The sequence below is a fragment of the Rattus norvegicus genome, chromosome 5 (genome assembly GCF_021556685.1).
Source record: "Rattus norvegicus strain SHRSP/BbbUtx chromosome 5, alternate assembly SHRSP_T2T, whole genome shotgun sequence".
Taxonomy (NCBI): domain Eukaryota; kingdom Metazoa; phylum Chordata; class Mammalia; order Rodentia; family Muridae; genus Rattus; species Rattus norvegicus.
This window is the reverse complement of record NC_141538.1, coordinates 45,445,621-45,473,553: the sequence shown is the minus strand read 5'-3', so window position 1 is coordinate 45,473,553 and position 27,933 is coordinate 45,445,621. Positions and strand designations below refer to the sequence as shown.

General features: G+C 38.6%; 1 pseudogene; it reads right to left on the bottom strand.

Annotated features, from left to right (window-relative positions):
• Positions 1–221: 221 nt before the first annotated feature.
• Slc25a36-ps1 (solute carrier family 25 member 36, pseudogene 1) lies at positions 222–26,610 on the bottom strand (annotated as a pseudogene).
• Positions 26,611–27,933: the final 1,323 nt, after the last annotated feature.

Here is a 27,933-nt window from a genome sequence, read left to right as displayed (position 1 = left end):
AATGCTTTTCAAAGAATTCTCTAAGAGGCAGTCAAGGGTTTCCTCACTGAAAGATTAATGTGGTGTGGTATCTTACTTCCTAAAACCAAACTTCCAGTCAGCCACAGTAGTTACATGTTTCCCCACTACCATAGTCTTCTGACCACCATGCTGGCTTCAAGATTCCATGGTCCACTGTGATCTTTTGGTCTTCCTGCTCTGCAGCAGGGCAGCCCCTGCTGCTATCCGTTGAGTAGGTAGACCACCAGTTCCTAGGTGGCCATCATAATAGCTGTGTTTGGAATCTGTCTCACCAGATGAGTTGTAAGGCCACGGTAAAAAGACCCATAGCTTTCTTCTTGAACAATCAAAGACAGTGTCTGAAAAGAAGATCTGTATGGGTTTTTGATGTGGCAGCAGCTAGTATCATTCTCACAAAAATCTGATTCTTCTTTCACAGACTCCTCATCAGTTTCCATCATAGAAGCAATCTTACATTCCAGTAGCTTTTGCTTTATACTTTCATAAATAATAGAATGGATAACTGTCTCTGATATGCCAGCATATGAGGCAGACATGTCCCTATAAAATCTTCCCAGTCTGTCTGTCCGATATACTTTACGAACACATTCAAAAGCACCCATTCTCTTTTCGCCACAATTCCTTGCATCAAGCTGTAACCGAGTCTTTATAAGCCAAATGGGGTTTGTTGCAGTGATCACAGTAAAACGAGGTTTAAGTTAGTCCATATTTCTACAGGAAGTGACCTGCAGTTAGGGAGCATGAGATAACACGATCTCATTCTTTTCTCGGGAGAAATGTACAGTAAATGCCTGCCATTGCAGCTGAAATCTTGTGTACTTGGGAAGAATCAGGACCAAAAACACCATTCAACTTTTCCTTGCAGTTTGAATAAGCAGCAAAGTATATTGCTCTGGAGGGAGCCACTCCCACCAAATTGGGACCTAATCCTCTAAATAATGAGTGAGGGTCCTCTTTTTCCAGGATAACCATTATACAATGAAGAGGTCCAGGGAACACTACTCTGTTGACACTGCCTCCAGCCATGGTGTTCAACTGAACTTCAGAAATATATAGTGTCACAGAAGATGACTGCAGCCTTTTTTTGACAACTTCCAGTGGACATGTCAGAATAGCTTCCACTGTACCACCACATCTCCCGGCAAACATGCACCAGCGTGTCCCTCTGGTCCCTCTTCTGTAGGTCCTCCTGAGCAGAGGCAGGAAGTGGACCCAGCAAGCTGCCACAGCCAGCGGAGAGGGCCAAGAAGAGGGACCTGGGGGGTAGGGGGAGTGGGCGGAACCGCCGCTATGGAAGGCCACCTGCAAACCCACCCCTCTAGGTTCCTGCTCCAGCAAGCTCCACCGGACTGCCAAAAAAATTAATTTTTTAAATATGAGTACTAAAAGCCTAAACTATGACTTCCCATAAAAATTTAATTGCAATATCTTCAAACTGTTTTAAGAAATTAAACAAATAGTATTCATTACTGTGAACTATGAAATGACAAGTTTGATAATTTCAAAATTTAGATAATTTTTGTAAATGTAGAAATCCTTTCTTATTTAAGAATGCTTTCTTTCCTTTATTCCTCTTTCAAACCTTCTACAAATTGCCAGTCTCTTGTGATCTATTAATGCATTGATTCAAGTAAATTCAGAAACTGATCTTCAAGATAGAGGAAATGCTCCCATTAGACATGGTCCAAAGGCTGTTATGGGAGTATACACTCCCCTCCCATTAAATGTCCTCTGCACCTACTACAATGCCGTAGAAAGGTTTTCCATCATTTCATTTTCCAATTCATTACTTTTTGATAATTTCTCATCTATCTTAAAATAAAGTTAAACTCTTCCCCAAAGAGTTTGGCAAGACTAACTCACACCCAATGGCAGGGCTGCTACAGTATTCTCCATTCACCAGGAATAACGAGTGGCTCTGGAGAAACAGAATTATAAGAATGATGTTTTTCTACTAAGCTTGGTGATATCTGGAGCTAATTCTCCAACTGGATAGAGCCTACCTACTCTCTTCCCCTAAAGACTCTGTCGGTAGCATGGGAGTACAAAAAGTCCACGCAGTGAATATTTAAAGAACTTATCAAGGATTTCACTTGGAATCATTTGCTGCCTCTAGGTCACCTTTTGTGAGGTATACAGAATTTGATGAGTCTTTATAAAACCTTTGAACATTTGTAGAAAAATAAAAATGTTGATTGGTTATTTTTACTATCTTTGAACAAAGTCAAATTCCTGGAGAAATTACAGAAAGCAGTGCCACCATAAGGACTTCAATAATTCAAGATGATGATCCTTACTATCAGTGTCCTTAACTCTCCTATTTGGCCTACATAGAAGACACAAGGATCTTGGCAAAATAGCATTTGACTATTGGAAACTTAATGAAGTAGTGACTCTGATTTTAGTTGATGGATGTACCAGATGTGGTTTCCTTAATTTTTCTGATTAACATATCATTTGCAACATGGATAATATACAACTATTTATCTAATAAATGCTCCTTTCTTCATACTTTTCCATAAGGAAGAACAAAAAAATTTTCTTTTAATTGGAAAGATCAACAGAAACTCACTTTACAGTTTCACCTCAGGGATATATTACTATACAGCCCTGTGTCATAACAGAAATCAAAAGGGATCTTTATTACTTTCTTCTTCCACAAAGTTTACACTGCATATACTCCACCATATTGATAATAATATGTTGTTTGGCCAAGTGAGTAGGAGATAGCAACCAGTATTTTGTTTGTTGTTAAAACATATTCTCACTGGAGGATGGGAAACAAATCTAACCAAAATCAAGGACCTTATTCAGGGAAATTTATATGAGTCTCAAAGTATGGGCCATGCAGAGATATTTGCTCTATAGTGAAAGATAACTTGTTGCACCTGACTAATTCTACTACCATGAAGTAAGCACAATGCTCAGTGACCCTGTTTAGGTTTTGGGAGTATCACATTGGTTACTTGGGTATGTTATCTAGACCTATAAACCTATGAGTCAAAAGCTGTTAGTTTTGAGTGGGTCTTGAGCAGGACAGGACTCTTGAATAGGTCCATTCTGCTTGCTGTACAGGCTACTCTATCACTTAATCTGCGCAGTCCAATATGCCCTATGGTACTTGAGGTGTTAGTGGTAGACAAGTGTGTTGTTTGATGCATTTTTTTTAATGTATGTAAGTACACCGTCACTCTTTTCAGACACACCAGAAGAGGGCATCGGATCCCATTACAGATGGTTGTGAGCCACCATGTGGTTGCTGGGAATTGAACTCAGGACTTCTTTTTTTTTTCTTTTTTCTTTTTTTCAGAGCTGGGGACCGAACCCAGGGCCTTGCACTTGCTAGGCAAGTGCTCTACCACTGAGCCAAATCCCCAACCCAGTTTGATGCATTTTATATGCGCCATAAATGAACTTCAGTGAAAACTCTTGGTGTTACGGGGCAAGGTCTTACTATCTTCTTCAGAGAACTAATCTCCTTTTGAGAGATAGATCTTAGCCATTTATAGGTCTTTGTTGCAAACTGAATATTTGAGAATGTACCACCAATCTTCCATTTGACCAGAGTGGCTCATTATAATCAAAGTCTTTATTTTCTCTTCCACCCAGCCATAAAATTAGATGTACAGAACAACAAACAGTCCATTATCAAGTGAAAGTGGTATATATGCAATATGCCTGAGCAGGTCCTGAGGACGCAATCAAGTTACAGTAAGAAGTTGCCCAGATTCCTTTCATCCCCACAAACATTCAAATCTCATCTGATCTCAAGTATCTGCATCTATTGCCTTATGGCATGCATCCTCTGATAGACTGAGGGAGGCAGTGAAAACAAAGGTTAGGTTTATAGCAGCTTTTTCATGCTGCTGTGCAGACACCACTGAGAAGTGGACAGCTGCAGTATTTTAATTCATTTCTGACACAACTGTGAAGGATACTGGGGAAAGAAAGTCACAACAGGGAGGATTTTAAGCAGTGCTTATAGATGTGCATTTTGCTTAGGTGGAAAAATGGCCACATTTACCATTGTTTACCAGCTCATAATCTATAGCCGGTCGTTTGGATGCATGATCAGGGATTCAGAAGTAGTATAATTAAAAAATTGGTAAGAAATACATCTGGGGAAGGAGTATGTGTGTAGTTCTCTCTTAATGGGTACTCGTCTCTTCTTTTTTTTTTGGTGGGGGCACTCTTCTTTTTTTTTTTTTATTAACTTGAGTATTTCTTTTTTTTTTTCTTTTCTTTTTTTTTTTTTATTAACTTGAGTATTTCTTATATACATTTCGAGTGTTATTCCCTTTCCCGGTTTCCAGGCAAACATCCCCCTTCCCCTCCCCTTCCTAATGGGTGTTCCCCTCCCAACCCTCCCCCCATTGCCGCCCTCCCCCACACAGTCTAGTTCACTGGGGGTTCAGTCTTAGCAGGACCCAGGGCTTCCCCTTCCACTCGAGCTCTTACTAGGATATTCATTGCTACCTATGAGGTCAGAGTCCAGGGTCAGTCCATTTATAGTCTTTAGGTAGTGGCTTAGTCCCTGGAAGCTCTGGTTGCTTGGCATTGTTGTACATATGGAGTCTCGAGCCCCTTCAAGCTCTTCCAGTTCTTTCTCTGATTCCTTCAACGGGGGTCCTATTCTCAGTTCAGTGGTTTGCTACTGGCATACGCCTCTGTATTTGCTGTATTATGGCTGTGTCTCTCAGGAGCGATCTACATCCGGCTCCTGTCAGTCTGCACTTCTTTGCTTCATCCATCTTGTCTAATTGGGTGGCTGTATATGTATGGGCCACACGTAAGGCAGGCTCTGAATGGGTGTTCCTCCAGTCGCTGTTTTCATCTTTGCCTCTCCCTTCCCTGCCAAGGGTATTCTTTTTCCTCATTTAAGGAAGGAGTGAAGCATTCACATTTTGATCATCCGTCTTGAGTTTCGTTTGTTCTAGGGATCTAGGGTAATTCAAGCATTTGGGCTAATAGCCACATATCAATGAGTGCATACCATGTATGTCTTTCTGTGATTGGGTTAGCTCACTCAGGGTGATATTTTCCAGTTCCAACCATTTGCCTACGAATTTCATAAACTCGTTGTTTTTGATAGCTGAGTAATATTCCATTGTGTAGATGTACCACATTTTCTGTATCCATTCCTCTGTTGAAGGGCATCTGGGTTCTTTCCAGTTTCTGGCTATTATAAATAAGGCTGCGATGAACATAGTGGAGCACGTGTTTCTTTTATATGTTGAGGCATCTTTTGGGTATATGCCCAAGAGAGGTATAGCTGGATCCTCAGGCAGTTCAATGTCCAATTTTCTGAGGAACCTCCAGACTGATTTCCAGAATGGTTTTACGAGTCTGCAATCCCACCAACAATGGAGGAGTGTTCCTCTTTCTCCACATCCTCGCCAGCATCTGCTGTCACCTGAGTTTTTGATCTTAGCCATTCTCACTGGTGTGAGGTGAAATCTCAGGGTTGTTTTAATTTGCATTTCCCTTATGACTAAAGATGTTGAACATTTCTTTAGGTGTTTCTCAGCCATTCGGCATTCCACAGCTGTGAATTCTTTGTTTAGCTCTGAACCCCATTTTTTAATTGGGTTATTTGTTTCCCTGCAGTCTAACTTCTTGAGTTCTTTGTATATTTTGGATATAAGGCCTCTATCTGTTGTAGGATTGGTAAAGATCTTTTCCCAATCCTTTGGTTGCCGTTTTGTCCTAACCACAGTGTCCTTTGCCTTACAGAAGCTTTGCAGTTTTATGAGATCCCATTTGTTGATTCTTGATCTTAGAGCGTAAGCCATTGGTGTTTTGTTCAGGAAATTTTTTCCAGCGCCCATGTTTTCCAGATGCTTCCCTAGTTTTTCTTCTATTAGTTTGAGTGGGTCTGGTTTGATGTGGAGGTCCTTGATCCACTTGCACTTAAGCTTTGTACAGGGTGATAAGCATGGATCGATCTGCATTCTTCTACATGTTGACCTCCAGTTGAACCAGCACCATTTGCTGAAAATGCTATCTTTTTTCCATTGGATGGTTTTGGCTCCTTTGTCAAAAATCAAGTGACCATAGGTGTGTGGGTTCATTTCTGGGTCTTCAATTCTATTCCATTGGTCTATCTGTCTGTCTCTGTACCAATACCAGGCAGTTTTTATCACTATTGCTCTGTAATACTGCTTGAGTTCAGGGATAGTGATTCTCCCTGAAGTCCTTTTATTGTTGAGGATAGCTTTAGCTATCCTGGGTTTTTGTTATTCCAGATAAATTTGCAAATTGTTCTAACTCTTTGAAGAATTGGATTGGTATTTTGATGGGGATTGCATTGAATCTGTAGATTGCTTTTGGCAAAATGGCCATTTTTACTATATTAATCCTGCCAATCCATGAGCATGGGAGATCTTTCCATCTTCTGAGGTCTTCTTCAATTTCCTTCTTCAGTGTCTTGAAGTTCTTATTGTACAGATCTTTTACTTGCTTGGTTAAAGTCACACCGAGGTACTTTATATTATTTGGGTCTATTATGAAGGGTGTCGTTTCCCTAATTTCTTTCTCGGCTTGTTTCTCTTTTGTATAGAGGAAGGCAACTGATTTATTTGAGTTAATTTTATACCCAGCCACTTTGATGAAGTTGTTTATCAGCTTTAGTAGTTCTCTGTGGAACTTTTGGGATCACTTAAATATACTATCATATCATCTGCAAATAGTGGTATTTTGACCTCTTCTTTTCCGATCTGTATCCCCTTGATCTCCTTTTGTTGTCTGATTGCTCTGGCTAGAACTTCAAGAACTATATTGAATAAGTAGGGAGAGAGTGGGCAGCCTTGTCTAGTCCCTGATTTTAGTGGGATTGCTTCAAGTTTCTCTCCATTGAGTTTAATGTTAGCAACTGGTTTGCTGTATATGGCTTTTACTATGTTTAGGTATGGGCCTTGAATTTCTATTCTTTCCAGGCTTTTATCATGAAGGGGTGTTGAATTTTGTCAAATGCTTTCTCAGCATCTAATGAAATGATCATGTGGTCCTGTTCTTTAAGTTTGTTTATTGAATGGATCACGTTGATGGTTTTCCGTATATTAAACTATCCCTGAAGCCTGGGATGAAGCCTACTTGATCATGTTGGATGATTGTTTTGATGTGCTCTTGAATTCGGTTTGCCAGAATTTTATTGAGTATTTTTGCGTCGATATTCATAAGGGAAATTGGTCTGAAGTTCTCTTTCTTTGTTGTGTCTTTGTGTGGTTTAGGTGTAAGAGTAATTGTGGCTTCGTAGAAGGAATTCGGTAGTGATCCATATGTTTCAATTTTGTGGAATAGTTTGGATAATATTGGTATGAGGTCTTCTATGAAGGTTTGATAGAATTCTACACTAAACCCATCTGGACCTGGGCTCTTTTTGGTTGGGAGACCTTTAATGACTGCTTCTATTTCCTTAGGAGTTATGGGGTTGTTTAACTGGTTTATCTGTCCCTGATTTAACTTCGGTACCTGGTATCTGTCTAGGAAATTGTCCATTTCGTGAAGATTTTCAAGTTTTGTTGAATATAGGTTTTTATAGTAAGATCTGATGATTTTTTGAATTTCCTCTGAATCTGTAGTTATGTCTCCCTTTTCATTTCTGATTTTGTTAATTTGGATGCACTCTCTGTGTCCTCTTGTTAGTCTGGCTAAGGGTTTATCTATCTTGTTGATTTTCTCAAAGAACCAACTTTCGGTTCTGTTGATTCTTTCTATGGTCCTTTTTGTTTCTACTTGGTTGATTTCAGCTCTGAGTTTGATTATTTCCTGCCTTCTACTCCTCCTGGGCGTATTTGCTTCTTTTTGTTCTAGAGCTTTTAGGTGTGCTGTCAAGCTGCTGACATATGCTCTTTCCTGTTTCTTTCTGCAGGCACTCAGCACTATGAGTTTTCCTCTTGGCACAGCTTTCATTGTGTCCCATAAGTTTGGGTATGTTGTACCTTCGTTTTCATTAAATTCTAAAAAGTTTTTAATTTCTTTCTTTATTTCTTCCTTGACCAGTTTATCATTGAGTAGAGCATTGTTCAATTTCCACGTATATGTGGGCATTCTTCCCTTATTGTTATTGAAGACCAGTTTTAGGCCGTGGTGTTCCGATAGCACGCATGGGATTATTTCTAACTTTCTGTACCTGTTGAGGCCCGTTTTTTGACCAATTATATGATCAATTTTGGAGAAAGTACCATGAGGAGCTGAGAAGAAGGTATATCCTTTTGCTTTAGGATAGAATGTTCTATAAATATCCGTTAAGTCCATTTGGCTCATGACTTCTCTTAGTCTGTCTACATCTCTGTTTAATTTCTGTTTCCATGATCTGTCCATTGATGAGAGTGGGGTGTTGAAATCTCCCACTATTATTGTGTGAGGTGCAATGTGTGTTTTGAGCTTTAGTAAGGTTCCTTTTACGTATGTAGGTGCCCTTGTATTTGGGGCATAGATATTTAGGATTGAGAGTTCATCTTGGTGGATTTTTCCTTTGATGAATATGAAGTGTCCTTCCTTATCTTTTTTGATGACTTTTAGTTGGAAATTGATTTTATTTGATATTAGAATGGCTACTCCAGCTTGCTTCTTCTGACCATTTGCTTGGAAAGTTGTTTTCCAGCCTTTCACTCTGAGGTAGTGTCTGTCTTTGTCTCTGAGGTGTGTTTCCTGTAGGCAGCAGAATGCAGGGTCCTCGTTGCTTATCCAGTTTGTTGATCTATTTCTTTTTATTGGGGAGTTGAGGCCATTGATGTTGAGAGATATTAAGGAATAGTGATTATTGCTTCCCGTTATATTCATATTTGGATGTGAGGTTATGTTTGTGTGCTTTCATTCTCTTTGTTTTGTTGCCAAGACGATTAGTTTCTTGCTTCTTCTAGGGTATAGCTTGCCTCCTTATGTTGGGCTTTACCATTTATTATCCTTTGTTGTGCTGGATTTGTAGAAAGATATTGTGTAAATTTGGTTTTGTCATGGAATATCTGGGTTTCTCCATCAATGTTAATTGAGAGTTTTGCTGGATACAGTAACCTGGGCTGGCATTTGTGTTCTCTTAGGGTGTGTATGACATCTGTCCAGGATCTTCTGGCTTTCATAGTTTCTGGCGAAAAGTCTGGTGTGATTCTGATAGGTCTGCCTTTATATGTTACTTGACCTTTTTCCCTTACTGCTTTTAATATTCTATCTTTATTTTGTGCGTTTGCTGTTTTGACAATTATGTGATGGGAGGTGTTTCTTTTCTGGTCCAATCTATTTGGAGTTCTGTAGGCTTCTTGTATGCCTATGGGTATCTCTTTTTTTAGGTTAGGGAAGTTTTCTTCTATGATTTTGTTGAAGATATTTACTGGTCCTTTGAGCTGGTAGTCTTCACTCTCTTCTATACCTATTATCCTTAGGTTTGATCTTCTCATTGAGTCCTGGATTTCCTGTATGTTTTGGACCAGTAGCTTTTTCTACTTTACATTATCTTTGACAGTTGAGTCAATGATTTCTATGGAATCTTCTGCTCCTGAGATTCTCTCTTCCATCTCTTGTATTCTGTTGGTGAAGCTTGTATCTACAGCTCCTTGTCTCTTCTTTTGGTTTTCTATATCCAGGGTTGTTTCCATGTGTTCTTTCTTGATTGCTTCTATTTCCATTTTTAATTCCTTCAACTGTTTGATTGTGTTTTCCTGGAATTCTTTCAGGGATTTTTGTGTCTCCTCTTATGGGCTTCTACTTGTTTATTTATGTTTTCCTGGAATTCTTTCAGGGATTTTTGTGTCTCCTCTCTATGGGCTTCTACTTGTTTATTTATGTTTTCCTGGAATTCTTTCAGGCGATTCTGAAAAAAATTCTTTTTGCGATTCCTCTCTGTAGGCTTCTACTTGTTCTCTAAGGGACTTCTTCACGTCTTTCTTGAAGTCCTCCAGCATCATGATCAAAAATGATTTTGAAACTAGATCTTGCTTTTCTGGTGTGTTTGGATATTCCATGTTTGTTTTCATGGGAGAATTGGGCTCCGATGGTGCCATGTAGTCTTGGTTTCTGTTGCTTGGGTTCCTGTGCTTGCCTCTCGCCATCAGATTATCTCTAGTGTTACTTTGTTCTGCTATTTCTGACAGTGGCTAGACTGTCCTATAAGCCTGTGTGTCAGGAGTGCTGTAGACCTGTTTTCCTCTCTTACAGTCAGTTATGGGGACAGAGTGTTCTGCTTTCGGGTGTGTAGTTTTTCCTCTCTACAGGTCTTCAGCTGTTCCTGTGGGCCTGTGTCTTGAGTTCACCAGGCAGGTCACTTGCAGCAGAAAAGTTGGTCTTACCTGTGGTCCTGAGGCTCAAGTTCGCTCGCGGGGTGCTGCCCTCGGGCTCTCTGTTGTGGCAGCAACCAGGAAGATATGGGCCGCCCTTTCCTGGACCTTCAGTGCATCAGGGTTCCAGATGGCCTTTGGTGTTTTCCTCTGGCATCTGAGATGTATGTGCAGAGAGCAGTCTCTTCTGTTTTCTCAGGCTTGTCTGCCTCTCTGAAGGTTTAGCTCTCCCTCCCACGGGATTTGGGTGCAGAGAACTGTTTATCAGGTCTGTTTCCTTCAGGTTCCAGCGGTGTCTCAGGCAGGGGTCCTGCCGCTCCTGGGCCCTCCCCCACGGGAGCCCAGAGGCCTTATACAGTTTCCTCTTGGGCCAGGGATGTGGGCAGGAGTGGGCAGTGTTGGTGGTCTCTTCCGCTCTGTAGCCTCAGGAGTGCCCACCTGACCAGGTGGTTGGGTCTCTCTCTCACGGGGTCTGGGAGCAGAGAGCTGCTGCAGGCCGGGATCGGGGGCACTCTTCTTGAAGATAATTCCATTTAATGTAATTTCATGTTAGAAAGCAACTTTACAAGAGGAAGACTTTAATAATGAAGTTGGTAAGATGACCCATTATCTGATCAATTATCTTCTCTCTCCAGCCATTCCTGTCACTGCCTAGTGGCCCCTATAGATGGAGGTGATAAACATTTGTCTAAGGCTTAATTGGGTGCATCTATAAGCTAATATTCCATCAGCAGGGACTGATACTGAACTGCTTGTATTGCTGTCTTCCTCCTAGTAACCAACCATGACCTGGTGACTAGTTGGTTTAATTAAATTCATTCAATTGCGGAGAGGTCAGGACTTTATCCTTATTGGAATAGATACTTATTTTGATTCTATAGTTGAATTTCCTTAATATATTTTTTCTGACAAAAACCACCATTACAGAATGTCTTAACCACCAATGTGGTATTCCACACAGCACTACTTCTGACCAGAAAAAGCAGATGAGAAGATTAGGAGTGGCTCATGCTTATGGGATCCGCTGATTGTATCATGTGCTTTAGGTTCATAGTGTTGATAGAATGGTGGAATGTCCTTTTTAAAGTAATGGCTAAAGTAAGTGATTGGCTTAGACATGTTTTTTTTAGAAAGTTGTATATGATGAGTCAGTGTTCAAAATATATTATGGTTTCTCCAATAGGCAGGATTCCCTAGTCTAGAAATCAAGGAGTCAAAACGGGAAGTACAACTCACTATTGGTTATGATTCTTAATAATTTTTTGACTAGAAAAAAATTCCTTCCTTTTCCTAAAACTTTCTGTGTTCTTTAAACCTTGAAGTTTTGATGCCAGAAGAAATAATGATTTTGCCTGGAGGCACAGCAAACATTCTGTTGAACTGGAAGTCAGAACCTCTTCCTTGATATTTTGTAGTCCTAATACTCTTGAGTCAACTGGCATCAAAGGAGTAAGAATGATGGTGCTATATAAATAATATACTATCCCAGTGAGAAATTGCTTGGCTTACTAATCAATTAATAAAGAAAAAACTCTTTTCTGGAAAAACAAAACAAAGAGAGAAACAAGACAAAAACAAAAACAAAAATGCATGGTCAACTGTGGCTAATGCCCAAAGAAAAGTGGAACTCAAATAGAAGTTTTTACTAACATATACACATTAAGCTCAAACGTTTTTCACATTTTTATCATCTTTAAAGCTCCTTAGGTTCCCAGTCCCAGGTTATACTTTTAACAATTTAAGCAATAAGGCCAAAGGCTATCAGTGTCACTTGAGCAGATGAGAGGATTATATAGCAAAGACTACCAGAAGTATTTCTTAAGTACACCAGGACTTTAAAGTTTTACTGAGTTTCATGTGGCCCACCTACAAGATATGCTTTTCTTAATAAAAGCACAGGGTACTTAATAACAGACAATACTTAATGGGTATTGCAACTGTATAAGGGTATAGTATTTAAAGTGATATTTTGGTGTGTCAAATTGAAAAGAGGTGGATTATTATGGTAAGTTTTAATGCCAACGTCATAGAAATTAGAATCAACTGAGTAGCGAACTCTTCTGAAGATCTGTCCTTATTGCCTTGATTGATGGTGACATAGGAAGTCTCACCTTGGTTGCTGGCAACACCTTTTTGTAGCAGAACAGATACAGAGCACAGGCAGAAGGAAGAGCATCTCCCTTGCTTATCGTTTAATAATTCTAGAATTCCTATGCATTTACTAACAAGGGGTGGAAAAAAGAGGAGTCCCTAGAATTTAATCTTTCCTCTCTAATCCAGTTACTCTTCTCCAAATTGAAACAAAGTAGGTTGGTAACTAAAATAATGATATAAAACAAGACTAAAGCATCTAAGTGTTACTGATACATAAAGCACTTGGGTTCATAAGCAATTTGAAAATCAAACTATTCACACACTTTCTGGACATATGATTCTCAACATGGACTTAAATGTGAACGGTGTCTTATATATTTAAGTGGAAGGAATTAAATTTTTGAATTTCATTCCTCTCAGCATTAAGGATACACTAAGCCAATGAACTTGTGAGATTTAATTACTTTCAACCTTCAGATGGAGTCAAAAGAGTTACTGTGTGAAATTCTATCATGATAAGGCCAGCACATATATGTAACACAGAGTGTTTGCTCAATCTAGGGAGCACTCATAGGTAACAATCACTAAAAATGCTGTCCTCAGTAGCTTTTGTTTCTCCCAGTTTTGGCAGCAGTGAGCAGCAAAAAAGTGAGTGGCACTTGGGTAGAAGAACAAATACCACACACTATTGCTACACCCCTACACCAGCCAGCCTCATGTATTGCCTTCCCTGTGTAGACTTTGAATAGCTGGAAATAGCAGGTGTAATGGCATTCAGGCTAGTGTCCAGAACTTGAATGTGAATCTGAAGTCTTGACAACTTTCTGAAATTGCTGATGACCTAATCTTTCTCATTATCTCACTATTCTTTCTATCCAACTGACTCTCACACTGCTCTTTCAGTTGTCAGTGGATGCTGCCAGGATGACTCCTTTTATTAGGACAGAACATGAACATAACAAAGGGCCATTTAAGAAATGATCTCTGCTCATGACTGGTTTCACAGAGGACAACTTGATAGGATCTGAAATATTACATGGTAGTGATATGACAGAGAGGCTGGGAAAAGGAACATCAGTAGATCCATGCTAATGGTCACACCTGATACATTCATAACAGTTGTGTCTTCAGTTGTCAAGCAGTGCTTGCCAGAGATTTGCACTGGAAAGTGGCGTGACAAACCATGCCGATCCTAAAACTCCAGGTAATAAGTAAAGCTGTCAAGGTGCCCATTGACAATTACCCTGAGATTTCAAAGACCACAGGGAACTCTTCAGATTTCAAGGAGAAAACACATAAATTCTCAGACCAGTAATCTCCAGTGCTGGGAGTTCAGAAGAATTATGAAGTATAAAGCTTTCCCCAAAGGATAAACAATTTACTTTGAACGTGTGGTTCTTATGTTGTAAAGCTGTTAGGCAATGTTCACAGTATTCTGAAGATCAGATCCGCATAGGAACCAATGTATCTTCAAACCTCTGGGGGACCACCCTACTTCCTGCTAGATCAAGCATCTGCTGAGATTGGCACTTGATAAGCTCTGCAGCCTCTGATCTGTTGCGCCTTGTGCTGCCTCATGTTTCTAACTCAGTAAACAGTACTGAAGGCAGATAAGAAAAAGATCATTCCTGAGATATCTCTATCGGTGTAGACATTACAAGACCAGGGAAGGTAATAGAAAGGAATGTCTCCTAACCTGTTCATTTGCAGTAGCTGAGCACCCTCAGATGACAAATCTTCCAAGTTTAGACTCCATTTTAGAGAACCTGGGCTATGTTTAAACTCAGGTAAACTAACAGGCTGATACCTTGCATTAATTTCCAAGTGGCCCTCCAAAAAAATCTGAGCCAACTCCAGTCTCTATGCTAATTAACAACAAGATCAGTGTCTCCAGGTTATTCCTCCAGCAATCCTGTACCCACAGGTGACAAACCCACCCCTTGCCTAACAACCACTAATACAGAGGGGAACAGAAATTAAGTTTATGATATGACTCCCAGCAGCAGCCTATTATGGTAAAAGCCCCAGTACTTTTCCACTTAGATGCTTATACACATATTCCCTGCTTGCTGCTTACTATAAAGCCTTACTCTGATAGACATTTTGTGCTTCACCAAAACTGTCCTGCATGATGATAGTCCACTGGGGAGGCCCAAGCTAGCTCAAATAAAGACCCGTTTGTGAGTTGCCTCAGATTGGCTCCTGTCCGTATTATGGGGGAACACTAACATTTCCCTGGCACTATAGCCTACTTTAGTAATCCAAAAAGAGGTATTTGAAACTTCCCTGGTACTTGCTTGGTCAAATATTTTGTACCACTCTTAGTCCTTAAGCCTTGAATTTTGGACCATCAAAGCTAAGGCTCCATCAGTTGTAGTGGTTCCTCCATCAGAAAAGTGCTTCTCTTGTGTAGGTAGAAATGGTTCATGAATGCATGTGATTGAAAAAGGTCTATCACAAAATGGTTATAATCAGCTCTAAATGAGACTGCGACTTTAGAAGAAATGTCAGTCAACTCCAATCTTCCCCTTCTTGTTTCATTTTCTCAGTAGAGTGCTCAGAGTGGCTGGGTATACCTGAGGAATAGTCTGATCACTATTCAGGTGGTAGTTCTAATGCTCAAGGAAGTTTGAGCACCAAGAGAGGATATAAGAAATTCTAATTAAACAGATAAAATAGCCCAACACCAAAATCTTTGCTTATTTTCATGAAAATAAATATGGGAATTGCTTGCAATATAAACTTTCAGAACATAATATAACCCTGACAGTGGTTTTTGACATTTTAACAACACTTTAGTAACAATTAAAATTTGCCCACTGACCAAGAAGAGGTCACACAGACCTTCTTTTCCCAGATAGTGAGTCCAGGACAGACAAAACATAGATACCACCAAAGTCTTGTTTGGTGAATCAATGAATTTTAGTGGACTTACTTACAGGAATATTGCAGGGGCAAAAAAGTCTCAAGGACATCTGCATTACCTAAGCCCATCAGACATTGGTGACAACTCACAAAGCTTGGAACATGAAGCACACTGCATAGCATACAAGCAGCTCACCAGATTGGGGCCTGTCCTTATCAAGTTGGTCAGTTGGTCTAAGCCTTTTCCAGGCAGTTCAGCTAGTTTTGTTTCCTTGGGGCACTTTGGCTGACATATGCTTCCTCTAGGTAGCTGGAATTATCTGAAAGCCTTCTTTGTACTTTGGCTTTTCTGCTTACCTGAGAATGACTTTCCCTACTGTTTATTATTTACATACTCTTAAGGAGGTAAGGGTCTAGTGAATCTGGTCAGTTTCAGGAACTTTCCAAAACAATTTTGAGTTATTTTATTTCCTGTCTTAATAATCTTCACAACAGGATGCTACACAAAACTCTGTCTCATCTAACTATTCATTTCTCAAGCTTCCTCTCTCTCTCTCTCTCTCTCTCTCTCTCTCTCTCTCTCTCTCTCTCTCATATTAAAATTTCTGGATGGAACCAGAAAATGTCCTGAGTGAGTTAACACAATCACAAAAGAACTTACATGGAATGTGTTTACTGATAAGTGGATATTAGCTCAAAAGCTGGGAATACCCAAGATACAATTCACAGACCACATAAAATTCAAGAAGAAGGAAGACCAAAGTGTGGATGATTCAGTCCTTTTAAGAGGGGGGAAGAAAATACTCGTAGGAGGAAATATGGAGACAAAATGTGGAGCAGGGCTGGAGGAAGGTCAATCCAGAGACTGTCATACTTGGGGATCCATCCCATATATAGTCAGCAAACCAAGAAGTACATACTGAGAGGAACCTGTCAGTCACAGCTGTCACTTGAGAGGTTCTGCCAGAGTGTGACAAATACAGAGGCAGATGCTAGCAGCCAATCGGTGAACTGAGAACAGGGTCCTCAATGGAGGAGTTAGAGAATGGACTGAAGGACCTGACAGGATTTGCATTCCAATAGGAGGAACAACAATATCAACCAATCAGACCTCCCAGAGCTCCGAGGGACTAGACCACCAACTAAAGTATACATATGGAGTGACTCATGGCTCCAACCTCATATGTAGTAGAGGATGGCCTTGTTGGGCATCAGTGAGAGGAGAGGCTCTTGATCGTTTGAAGATTAGATGCTACAGTATAGGGAAATGCCAGGGCAGGGAGGAGGGAAGGATTGGGTAGATGGGTGGCAGAGCACCCTCATAGAAACAGAAGGAGGAAGAAGGAATGGGACAGGGGTTTGCCAGCTGGGAACTGGGAAAAGGGATAACATTTGAAATCTAAATAAAGAAAATAACCAATAAAAGAAAAAGTAGTAATATAAAATTATGACAGTACTGGCTAGTTTTGTCTACTTGATAGAAGGTAATAATAACAACTGGTGAAAAAGAAAGGTATAAATGGAGATCGGTGGGGGGTGGAGGAAGTTTGGAAAAAAGAATAGTAAAGGGAGAAATGCTGTAATTAAAACATTATCTTCAAAATAAATAAGTATATGTCAATGAAAAATAAAACCAAATTTTATATTTTTAAAAAAACATTTCTTCCTTTTTTCCCTTTGACTTTCTATCGTCTATTTCCCAAAATAAAGTTAGATGCAAGTATTACTCCCTTATTTACCTAACCGTGTATTAAAAGTATTGTGGGTCAAACTCAAAGCAGGATAGGCAAATGTTATATCACTAAACCAAAAGTCTCCTGTCTTGTTTGGATTTTGATAGTGATAACATTATATGTCAATATAATTGTAATATTCACATTTAGAAAAGACAGCAAATGTTGGGAAAACACAGAGATTTACCTAGAAACCTGGAATTTCTGCTTCTCATAAAAAATAAATACACACATCTAAAGTAGAAAAATGGCACATCAGATAAGAGTGTTTACTGCTCTTCCAAAGGACTCAAGCTTAAATTCCCCCACATACATTAGGTGGCTCAAGATCACCTGTAATTCCAGCTGGTCCTCTTCTGACCTCTGCAGGTACTCACACAGACACCTACAATTAAACATAAATAAATATAAGGTATATATATCTTTTAAAACACACAGTTGAACTTTCTGCCCAAAGATTGTAGTTCTTGTATTTATAACACATACCTTAGGGGCCAGACATATGCTGTCTGTTTTGTCCTAGGTCACCCTATATGGCCCACTTATTTATATTACTTGTATATCTCATATAATACAAAATCTTTGCTATAAAGTTATCCCAGGTAAACCTTGAGCTCTTTGGAAGCCATGGAAGGTTGAGGATAAGAATGACAACCTACGGGATTGGGGATTTAGCTCAGTGGTAGAGCATTTTTCTGGCAAGTGCAGGCCTTGGGTTCAGTCCTCAATTCCGGGAAAAAAAAATGACAACCCATGGCAAGAAGCTAAGCAGTAGAAGCTGAACAGTGGGAGTAAAATTATTATAACCCACTTGTTAAGGCCATTTTGTATTTTTAAAAGGAAGGTTTAGGGCAGGAGTTTTTTCAAAATGTGTCCTAAATTCAGATTATCTCCTGGAGTGCTGCTATTCTGGATGCTTTTAAAATCTAATTTAATTAAAGAAACATTTGGGAATTGCCTAAAGTACTTGCACAAGCAGTTTTTGTAAAAACAAGCAAACGTAAATAGCTATTTTAATGGGGAAAACATCCAGGCATGAAGTCAATTTTTCTTGTTTTGGACTGTAGTAAAGAAGGCTTGTCTGACAGCAAAGCCATAGGTCTGTTTGAATTCATTGAAATATTTCCATTTTAATAGGGGGAAAGAGGTAAGAATGATGCCTGAGATGTGTTGTATTCCGTTTCTTTACTGATGTGCTTTCCACACTAGTGCAGAGGACCTAAAACAGAAATGTGTAGAGCCCCTTGGGGCCAAAGCAGAACTGCATTAGAAACAAAGAAATGGTGTGTAAAATTAAGGAGTTTGATGTTGCTCATTCTGTTGCTGTTGTTTGTTTTAGCTTTGAGATGGAACGTAGAAATTTAGTTGGAGTTTTAAAAACGTTGGCAATGTAAAAAGATTGGAATTAATTATTCATTTCACAATGTGTTAACAATGTTGAGGTTAGGGAGTATAGTGAGAAGAAAGATAGAACGGGCAGATAAAAGCATAGAAAAAAGAAAATGCTACCCATTGATTATGAATGACATATAAATCCATCATATCTGAAACCTCAACGTGGCTAGAATTATCTGAGAGTCCTCTTTACAGTTTGGCTTATCTGAGATTTCTCAGTAGCCTTTACTGTTTACATGCTCTTAAGGAGGTAAGGGTCTACTGAATCTGGTCAGTTTCAGGGACTTCCTGAAGCTAGATGGATATGGCTGGTGGGGAAAAGCTGAATGGTTCTTTGAAGAATAGGTTTCATTGATCTTTATCCATCAAGATTTTGAAAGGAAAAACACCTCAAATTTTTGCAGAGTTTCTTTGGCATGTCTTACAATATCCACTTTCAACTTGACAGAAAATAATCCATAACTTAAAATGATTTAAAAGGTGAGCAAGGTAGTCAACTGTGCAGCAGTTGGCCAGAGGAAGTGAAGTTCTCACTTCGGAAGTCTTCTGGGTCCTCCACTTTCCCTCAAAGTGGTCGGGTGAAGGCTGAGGGAATTCAGAGCCATTTGAGAGAGAAGACCGGGAGGATGTTTCCAGAGATCTTTGCAGACCTCCACCTGCATGGACCTGGTAGGATTAAGTAAAATGCTTGATCATAACATCACAACTTTGGAGGAACAGAGATTTTCTTCAGACTCTTCACAGACTGCCATTCTCAAGTTTTCTTTCATTTACATTTCGTAGGATTTAATCTCAATCCTGGAGAGGCCTGACTCTGTGCAGCCCAGGCTGCCCTCCAACGCTCCCAATTCTCCAGCCTCAGCCCTCCAGTGCTGCAGCTACTTAGGACTAGGTTTGTACATTTATTCATCAGAGTAATTCTCTGGGTTGAGAAATAAACAGCACCTCTTCCTTTGTCACATGAAATGGGGATTACGTTTGAGCAGGAAATGGAACTAAAATATAGAAGAAGATTCATAAGGCAAGTAGGTAATTAGCTTTGGGGGCACCCAACCAATGACGTTACAAAGGGTGTGAACCAAGATCCCTGAAATACAGGGAGCAGAAAACAATATATGTGGTGGTTTGTTGTACCTAGAGCCGACTCCAACTCTTAGGGATCTCACTGGGGGAGAATCATGCCTGAAGCACTGTTACGTTCATCTAGAAAACATTCCAATTCAATGGGTTCTCAGATCTTTATACATTCTTGTGCCTTTTACATTTGTACAGAACACACTGAACTCTGGGGAAAACCTGGTTCTAAAGAGAGCATGACCATTTTGCAGAAGTATAAACCCTAGGAGAGGGCAAAACGTAGGGAATATACTGAAAGGATGGAGGCTCCTGTGTCTAGCAGGATTCAGACTCCTTGTAGGGCCAATAGACTATGCTACCAGGCAGAACTGTTAAGTGAGATAAAACCCCATAAATCTCAGATTGAGAATGGTAGGTAGGAGTGGGGCCACCCCCTGTCTATCTCTACCAACTGTGGACCATGCAACCAGGACACCCTACTGAGAGAGTCACAGCAATCAGTCATGTAGCAGAAAATCCGGAGTCCTCTATGTTAATGAGGTATCTAGGTAGGCCTTGAGTGTTTAGCCAATAAGCTTCCCTTCCTGGCACTCTTCCTCTCAAAAGGTATTTAATCCTTGGTTCAACCTGAGTAAGGTGTGTGCATTCTCTTCCTCCATTTCATCCTCCATCAAATAAAGCAGTTCGGACGAGCAAGGACCATGTCTTCATTAAAGATTGTCAAGGCAGGAGGCCTTCATCACAAAGGACTGTGCCTAAATCTCCCTGAGAAGGCCTTCTCTCTCCCAGGACCTCTGTACTTCAGCACTTACTTGGAACCAAGCAGGGTTTCGTGCCTGTGCTGGGCTCTGACTTCCCCTTCCTCCTTGTATGCCCTTGGTGCTTGGATGCTCTTAGGGGAAGCATGGATCTGAGATCTCATGTACACAGGAGACTGGGAGCCACAGCATTCGTCCCAGAGTCCGCTGTTTCCCACCTGTGAAACATGGACTAAGGAACCCCATTATTGACTGCTTTCTGCATTTTCTCACGGGCACTCAGGACAAGCCAGCACCAAGGCAGACATGCAGCCTAGCAGCTCCTTTTACTTTTCCTGCCTGCTCTAAGTCACTAGCTGCCTGCCTAGTGACTGCATTTAGTCTAAAATATGTTCTCAGTGCCAGAAGAACATAGATTGTTATTTCTGTTGAGGATGGAGAGTACTTGTAACTGCCTTAAAACTGAATGGAATAAAAGGTAGGTTGACAGTGACGTACATCTTGGCAATGTGTCAATTTCTTTAACATGTTTTTGCTTTTCTTGTTAGGCAAAAACCCCTGCTCATCCAGGACACAAACTGGGAAACCCCATTGTCCCCCGCCCCCTGCCTGCACCCATCCCCACCTGCAGAGAAAAAACTCTGGGCTAGCATGTCATCACTCCTTATCTCCGTGTTTCTGGCAGCCCACCCAAGAGTACCTGCTCAGAGGCTCAGTTATTTACTAAGTTACTAAGTTATTTACTAAGTCCTAGCTGGTGCGTCATCATTCCTTCACAAAGCTTTATACAATTCCCTTAGTTTGCCTGATTGACTTCACTGACCTCCACCTGTGAGAGCACTGAACTCACCCAAAAGTTGCCACCTAATAAACCCACTGTCATCTATTTTATCTTGTCTAATCTGGCCTATATCTGTGTGAGAGAAAATACCTATCACTACTTTTGTCTTTACTAAAATGTAGTATTTATTTGGGGCAGTTGGTATTATTTTCCAGCTTTATTTACTGACTTTTTTTGCTATTAAAAATTATCATGGGAAATACACCTATCAAAATAAAAAGGTAGTAATATATAGAGAGAATAGGAGCAGAGACAGGAAAAGAAAGTTGATGATTTTTAAGAAATGGAGTAATAATTTATACTATATGGTTGTAGAATTTATTCCTGTATTGGATTAAACTGAGAAATAATTATTATTTCTACTCCTTATTTTTTAAATCAAATGTTTTCACGTGAATAGCAGTAATAACAGATTATGATTCCTCTTTGTATAATGACAGACATTTAATTTAAAATAAATTTATATTAATGGATAGTCCCATTTAGCAATGGCATTGATTTCCTGAGATTTATCTTTAATATTGACATCTACACTAGTATTTATATTAAATTTATATGCTTCATTAGCTAAAGAATGTCTAAACTCACAACAAATGTTGCAAAAGAATCATAAAATATAAGTGTACCCTGGTGTGAAATACTTGGTTTTTGCATTTGGGCAGAAAAGAATTAAAAACAATAGGTAAGCTGAGGATTTCTTTTTTTCATACTATAGGACACCTTGTTCTGTCATGCAAATGGGATAAGCACAAAGAGATGTAGCTTGAATAGCAAATGCTTGCAAAAAAAGTACCCTGTGACAGAATCCGTCAGACCATCTGCTAAAGGCAAGACGAAAAGATGCTGTATAAATACCAAGGCAAGAAAACTTGATCTTGCTGTTAGGAGGAAAGCAAGGAAACACATCAGCAGCATCAAGTGAAGTCAGTTCTTAAGAGATTCGTGGAACTTCATGGATGTAAAGTGAAGCTTCAGAAGCTTACTAACCAATCAGATCTCACTCATAGCTCACTTCCTAGGAGCAGTTGTTTGGGAGAAATGTCCAGTATATCTCTTTTGGAAACCTCCAACCTGCTCTGTGGATGCCTCAGAAAGTAACAAACATCTGTGCTAACTGCTGGTGTCTGAGTAGAAGAGACACGGTCCTAACCGACCTACCAGACAATCCGTGGTTTTGGAGATGACTTCTTAATTTCAAGGAGATTACATTTTATATCCTTGTAGTACATAAAAAGAAGTATTGTATAGATGGTTTAAATTATACAATTTGGCTTTTCAGTTAATTATGCCTAATTGTTTTCTCTTTCTTTTGAAATCAAAGATGAACATCTTTATCTATATAATTTCCTAGTAATTCAGTATCATTTATAGACAACATGACAAACTCCTTAAGCTACTGATCAAGTAAATCCTCACTAATGCTTGCAGCCTGCAGTTTTTCTGACAACTGCATTTTAAAAGACCATGAAATTATACAACTGCTATTTTCTCAAAAGATAGAAAATGTCCATTTTTGATTCTTTCGATGTTATCTTTTGTCATTCTTAATTCTTCTTTAAATGTGTTAAAAGGAAACTTATAATTTCCCCCTTTATAATGTATGCCTATGTTTGAAATTTCTGAATTTAAAATTCAAACCCAAGGTCTTGAGAGATGACTCAGCAATTAAGAGCTCACAGCATAATTGCAAAGGGCCTGAGTTTAGTTCCCAGCACCCCTGTGAAGCAGCACACAGTCTCTGATAAGGTTGGTTTTTCTGCTCTCTGTCTGTAGCTACACACATTCAGCATATACTAACATAGCCCTCCATATGCATACAAAAAAATCTTAAATAATAAATAAAGTTTGAATCCCAAATTGAAAAGACCGTATGAGATATAGCTATAGAACTTGTATCTCACTTAAAAGGTTTTAACACCATGCTTAAACATATATACACTCAAAATAAGGAATTTCACACTGGACGTAGTTCATAAACAGCTTCATATATTCTGTACTAATGTGAAGGGAAATGTACTATAGACATCTATATCAAGTTGGAGTTCTCTGCTTGTAATATGAGTAGTACATTTAATGCACATAAGGCTCTTTGATCATTAGATTAAAACATCCCCATGGCTTTTTTCCAAATTTCCCAACTCAAGTGCACTAGGAGTCCTAGAATTTTCACATAATAACACTATTATTGTGTTTAGAAGCATGTGAAATATTTAAAAATATGTTTATGCTTAAAACTTTACTGATAATTCAATATTTTAATAGTAAAACTATATCATTTACTATAAGTGATAGACTAGTCTGCCTGAGAAAAAAGGTAAATAAGACATAATGTCTGTAATGAAATGTGTATAAAACAACAAATGCTCCTTATTTTTGGTTAATGTTCTCAATAATTTAAACCTGTCACATGTCTCTCTTGTTAGAAAAGCTATTTTTGGAAACATTTTGCTGTTGCACAACCTTATTGGTAAACTTCAGCGACCACAGTACTTTTCATCGTGTTTTAATAGTGGTGTTGAATATTCCCCACTCACAGAATCCTTGCTGTCCTTGGGAACTTGAAGTAACTGAGAGTAGTGGGGAATACATCAATAGATGAGCCTAGGCTTTAAGAGCCTTGTAATTTCAGAGTTTGTACTTTTAGAACATTCTTCTTAAAAGTTCACACAAGAAAGCTAGTTTGGTTTATTGAAGCATAAGAAGATATTTACGAGAAATTAATAAACCTAAGCAGAGAGCCATCAGACCATTTGACATGTGAGTGTTGGTCATTGTGTTCGATTCCACCCAAAGTGGATAGACCTGCTATCATAGCATAAGTGAATTTGGTTAAGCTCACTTTTGTGACTTTAGATAGAGTAGCTATTTTGTAGAACACACAGCAAATAAATGACTAATAAAATCCCTCATGTCTTGAGAATAAAAATAGGTTATAGAACTAAACCTATGCACACACACACACCTGAAGTTCAGTGCATTAATCATTTCCATTGCCTCTACAATCAGTAATTGTTCAGAACCTCTCTGTTCTAGTTCTAGTATCTGTGCATTTACAAATCACCAATGATCATCTTTTCATATGTTTCTACATGCATGTGATTTTATTGTATTCATTCAGATTTCGTTATGAAGAAAAATGTCACTGTTATGTATCACACCAATTTGAAGAAGAACAGTATTAAAATCTTTATAAACCAGGCCACAGACAGAAGGAATGTTGCTCTCTAGCACTCAGAAGTGACCTTAATAATTTATTACAGAATTTGTTTTTGGTGAAACATTATCAAGCTAAGAACATTGAAATATATGGCTCCCTAGGAATTTGTTAATAATTGATCTCTACTGACATACATGATTCCAGCCTTTTCTGTTTTCTAATTCTTTTAGTAGGGTCATGCTACTTAATGGAATCATTCAAAACCCTTTCATAGGCACCACACTTGTAGGCTGGAATATACCTAGTTTGAGTAAGACAACAAGCACCATAAAAACAACAAAATGTTATTGTTGACCTAAAAACAACACTATTCAAATTTTTATTTCAAATTTTCTCCTTTACAAATTAACTGCAGTTCATGAATATCTAGTATTCTGACATGCTTCTAGTATCCAATTTATCTGCAAACTACTTGAAGAATATTTTTTCTCATTGCTTAAGAATTCTTGAGTTTGTTCCAAGATTTCTCAGTCAAAGACGTATGTGACAAATGATATACTGAAGTCAAATGAGCAATAGTAGAGAATTCAGAACCCATGTAAGTGTAGAAATAAAAAAAAATGTAACTGAAAATAGTGACTAGAAGTGAAAGGTTTATTCTGCTTAGAGACTCTTAAGAACACAGAAATTTCTGCAATATTTATCTTGAATAATAGAACTGGTTATTTAAGATTGTAACAACTCAGGGGTGTAGAGATTTCTTACGTGTAGGAGTACTAGATGTTATTCTAGAGGATCTGAGTTGGCTCTACAGCACCCACAAGTAACACAACCACCTGTAACTCAATTCCAGCAGATTCAACACACTTTTTTTGACCTCCATATTGTATAAACCTATAAGCAAGCACACACACACACACACACACACACACACACACACACACACACACATTATATAATGAAAAACAGAGTTATTTTAATGTGAAGATTATTTTAGAATGAAAATTAGGTAGAGTTTTAGTTACATAATGTTGCTAGAAAGAAAGGGCTCTGAGATACTCGGTTCACATTAATATTAAACACATTTGTTAAATAGTTCATCTTAATAACATATTTACAGGTCCAAGATTTAAACCTTTGAATAAAAGAGTAATCAATGCAAAGATAGCTAAAAGTTATCAAAAATAAAACTTCATGGTAATAGAAAGCAAAATGAGAGATTTGGAGAAATTAAATAAAAATTAAGTGAAGAATTTTTTCCTTCTTAGAAATGCAGTAGAACCAGCACCATCCTCCAAGCTATGGCATTCATGGATTTTGGAACAAAAGGTGGAGCCTAAATGTAAATAAAAAAACAATATACTAAAAAATCATGTATGTAGTAATATGACTCTTCTTAAGATATATTTATTTAGGAAACATTTATTTAGTAAGAAATAAACAGGGGCATAGGAGAATTTAATGGCATTGTTCTTGAGTAGCAAAAGCAATCATTCTCTCAAAATGGATTCTTATATTTCTTTACAAAGATCAAGAGATATTTTGACGGTGGTTTTGATGTTTTCCAAATCAGAAAAAAAAAGCATTGAGCTATTTTATGACTTAGAAGAGTATGAAATGAGATTTCAATACAGAAGAATTGAATTTATAAACTATCTCATTTTACAACCACATTTAATCAGTAAAGGATTGACATTGGGAAAATAATAAAGTATAGTTTAAAAAGAAAAAAGATCCTTGGCTCTAGTAAGGAATATATTCTAAGCTAAGCGTATATGCTAGGGAGTATAACTTCAAGAGATAGTTGTTAGAATTTTGAAAAACCCAAACACTGCAATGTAAATTTTCACTGTTAAATTCTATATTTTCACAAAAAGTATACATCATCCAAACATGAGAAGCTGAGGCAAGTTTGTTTTCTGATGCCGATCTTGACAGTGAGTGTGGTGGGCACTCCCTTTTTTAATCTCACGCTGATCAGACTAATTGCTCTGTTGTTGGTGAAATTGTGCTATCATCTTTTCCATCCCAGTGATAAATAATTAATGATCTATGATACGTGGGCCCCTTTCCTGTATCTGTTATAGAAATTTTTGTTTACACTATTTTTTTTCTTTTATTCTAAGCATATTTGCTCTTCTCCTGCTTTGTGGGATATTTTCTATGTCCTCCATAAGCATTATTTTGTTCCATATGAGAGATGAGTTTGGTCAATGACTCATTTTTTTCATAGATGTTTTGCCTCAGTTTGTGACCAATGGTCAGTCTCTGTGTGTGTGTGTGCATGTGTGCGTGTGCACACATACATGTCCACATGATTGTACACGTGTCTTCTTGTTTCCTCTCTGTTGTTGTGGGAAACACCATGATCAAAAGAAGTTCTAGAAGTGTCCGTCATCCTGGCCAGAAACACCTGCTCAAGGATGGCACTACCGCCAGTGGGTTTGCTGTCCTACATATCAAGCATTAACTGAGAAAATCTCTACACATACATCCCCAGAGGAGACCCTAATATAGGCAGTTCTTCAGTTGAGATTGTCTTTTCCCAGGACACTACAGTTTTTTATCAAGTTGGCAAAATATAGTCAGCATAATGGATCCTTTGTCAATTGGACATACACATACACACATCAGTATTAAAGCATAACCTATCCCTTTTGGCTTATTTCCAATAGATCATGTTATTATCATAATATATATCATAGTACAACTTTTTAAAGGCTACAATCTTTAAGTTTTCCAATTGTTTAAAATTTAATGTTTTTTCCAAATAATCCAAGTCTCTTAGCTATGAAATCCTGTGATGTTCAAATCAGGTTATATACCTTTTTTATTCTAGCAAGGAATAACCAAGGTATATAAATAATGTGGAAGGTTTAGGGAGGGGTTGGGAAGGTATGAAAAATATTTTCTTTTAATAAAAAAAGCCATACTTAATTCAAATTCCAGCAATGTAGTTTCAAATCTTGTAATTCAACATCTGATAACTAAGACTCACTGACAGAATCCTGGTTTCTAAAAGGTTGGAGCAGCTCCACTCCTCTAGCTTGTCCATTTAAAGAATATCACAGCTTGTTTGTAGGCTCAGGTTAGGTACCACACTCAGCTGGGTTTGCTGCTAACAAAACAGTCCTAACATTTCCAGTGTTCAGGGTTCTTCATGGAAAACTGAGGTTACACATTACCAATGACTTCCACAATCCAATCATGCCACATTGTGACAAGCCTCAGCTTCTCACTAATAGCTCTTCAGTCCCTTAACTTTCAAGCTGTTAAATCACATGGGAGACTCACTTACACATTATAGATTACCAGGTCCAGCAGCCAGCTCAAGATGTAATTGTGGCTCCTTCTGAACCACAGCATCCTTATGCTGATCGGCTGAAAATACTTCCCAGAAAATCTCATCACAACGGTGTGCTCTTATTAATCACACTTAGTTTCTTCAGCACCTGATAACCATCTCCAGGTACTTATTCTAAAATAGCACATGAATAATCCTGATAGAGTCTTTTCTTCCTTCTGAAATGTCAGAAGCCAGGCCTCCATTGTCTGCAGTTCTCTCAATATTCTTATGTCTGAAGCTCTCATAGCAGCTCAATATAGACTGAACATTCACTGTCCTTTTATAGCTGAAAGCTCCAAAATTCTTCCACAAAACTCAAAAACAGTATGGTAGAATTCATCACAGAAATTTCACAGTCAATTTTCAACTTTTCTC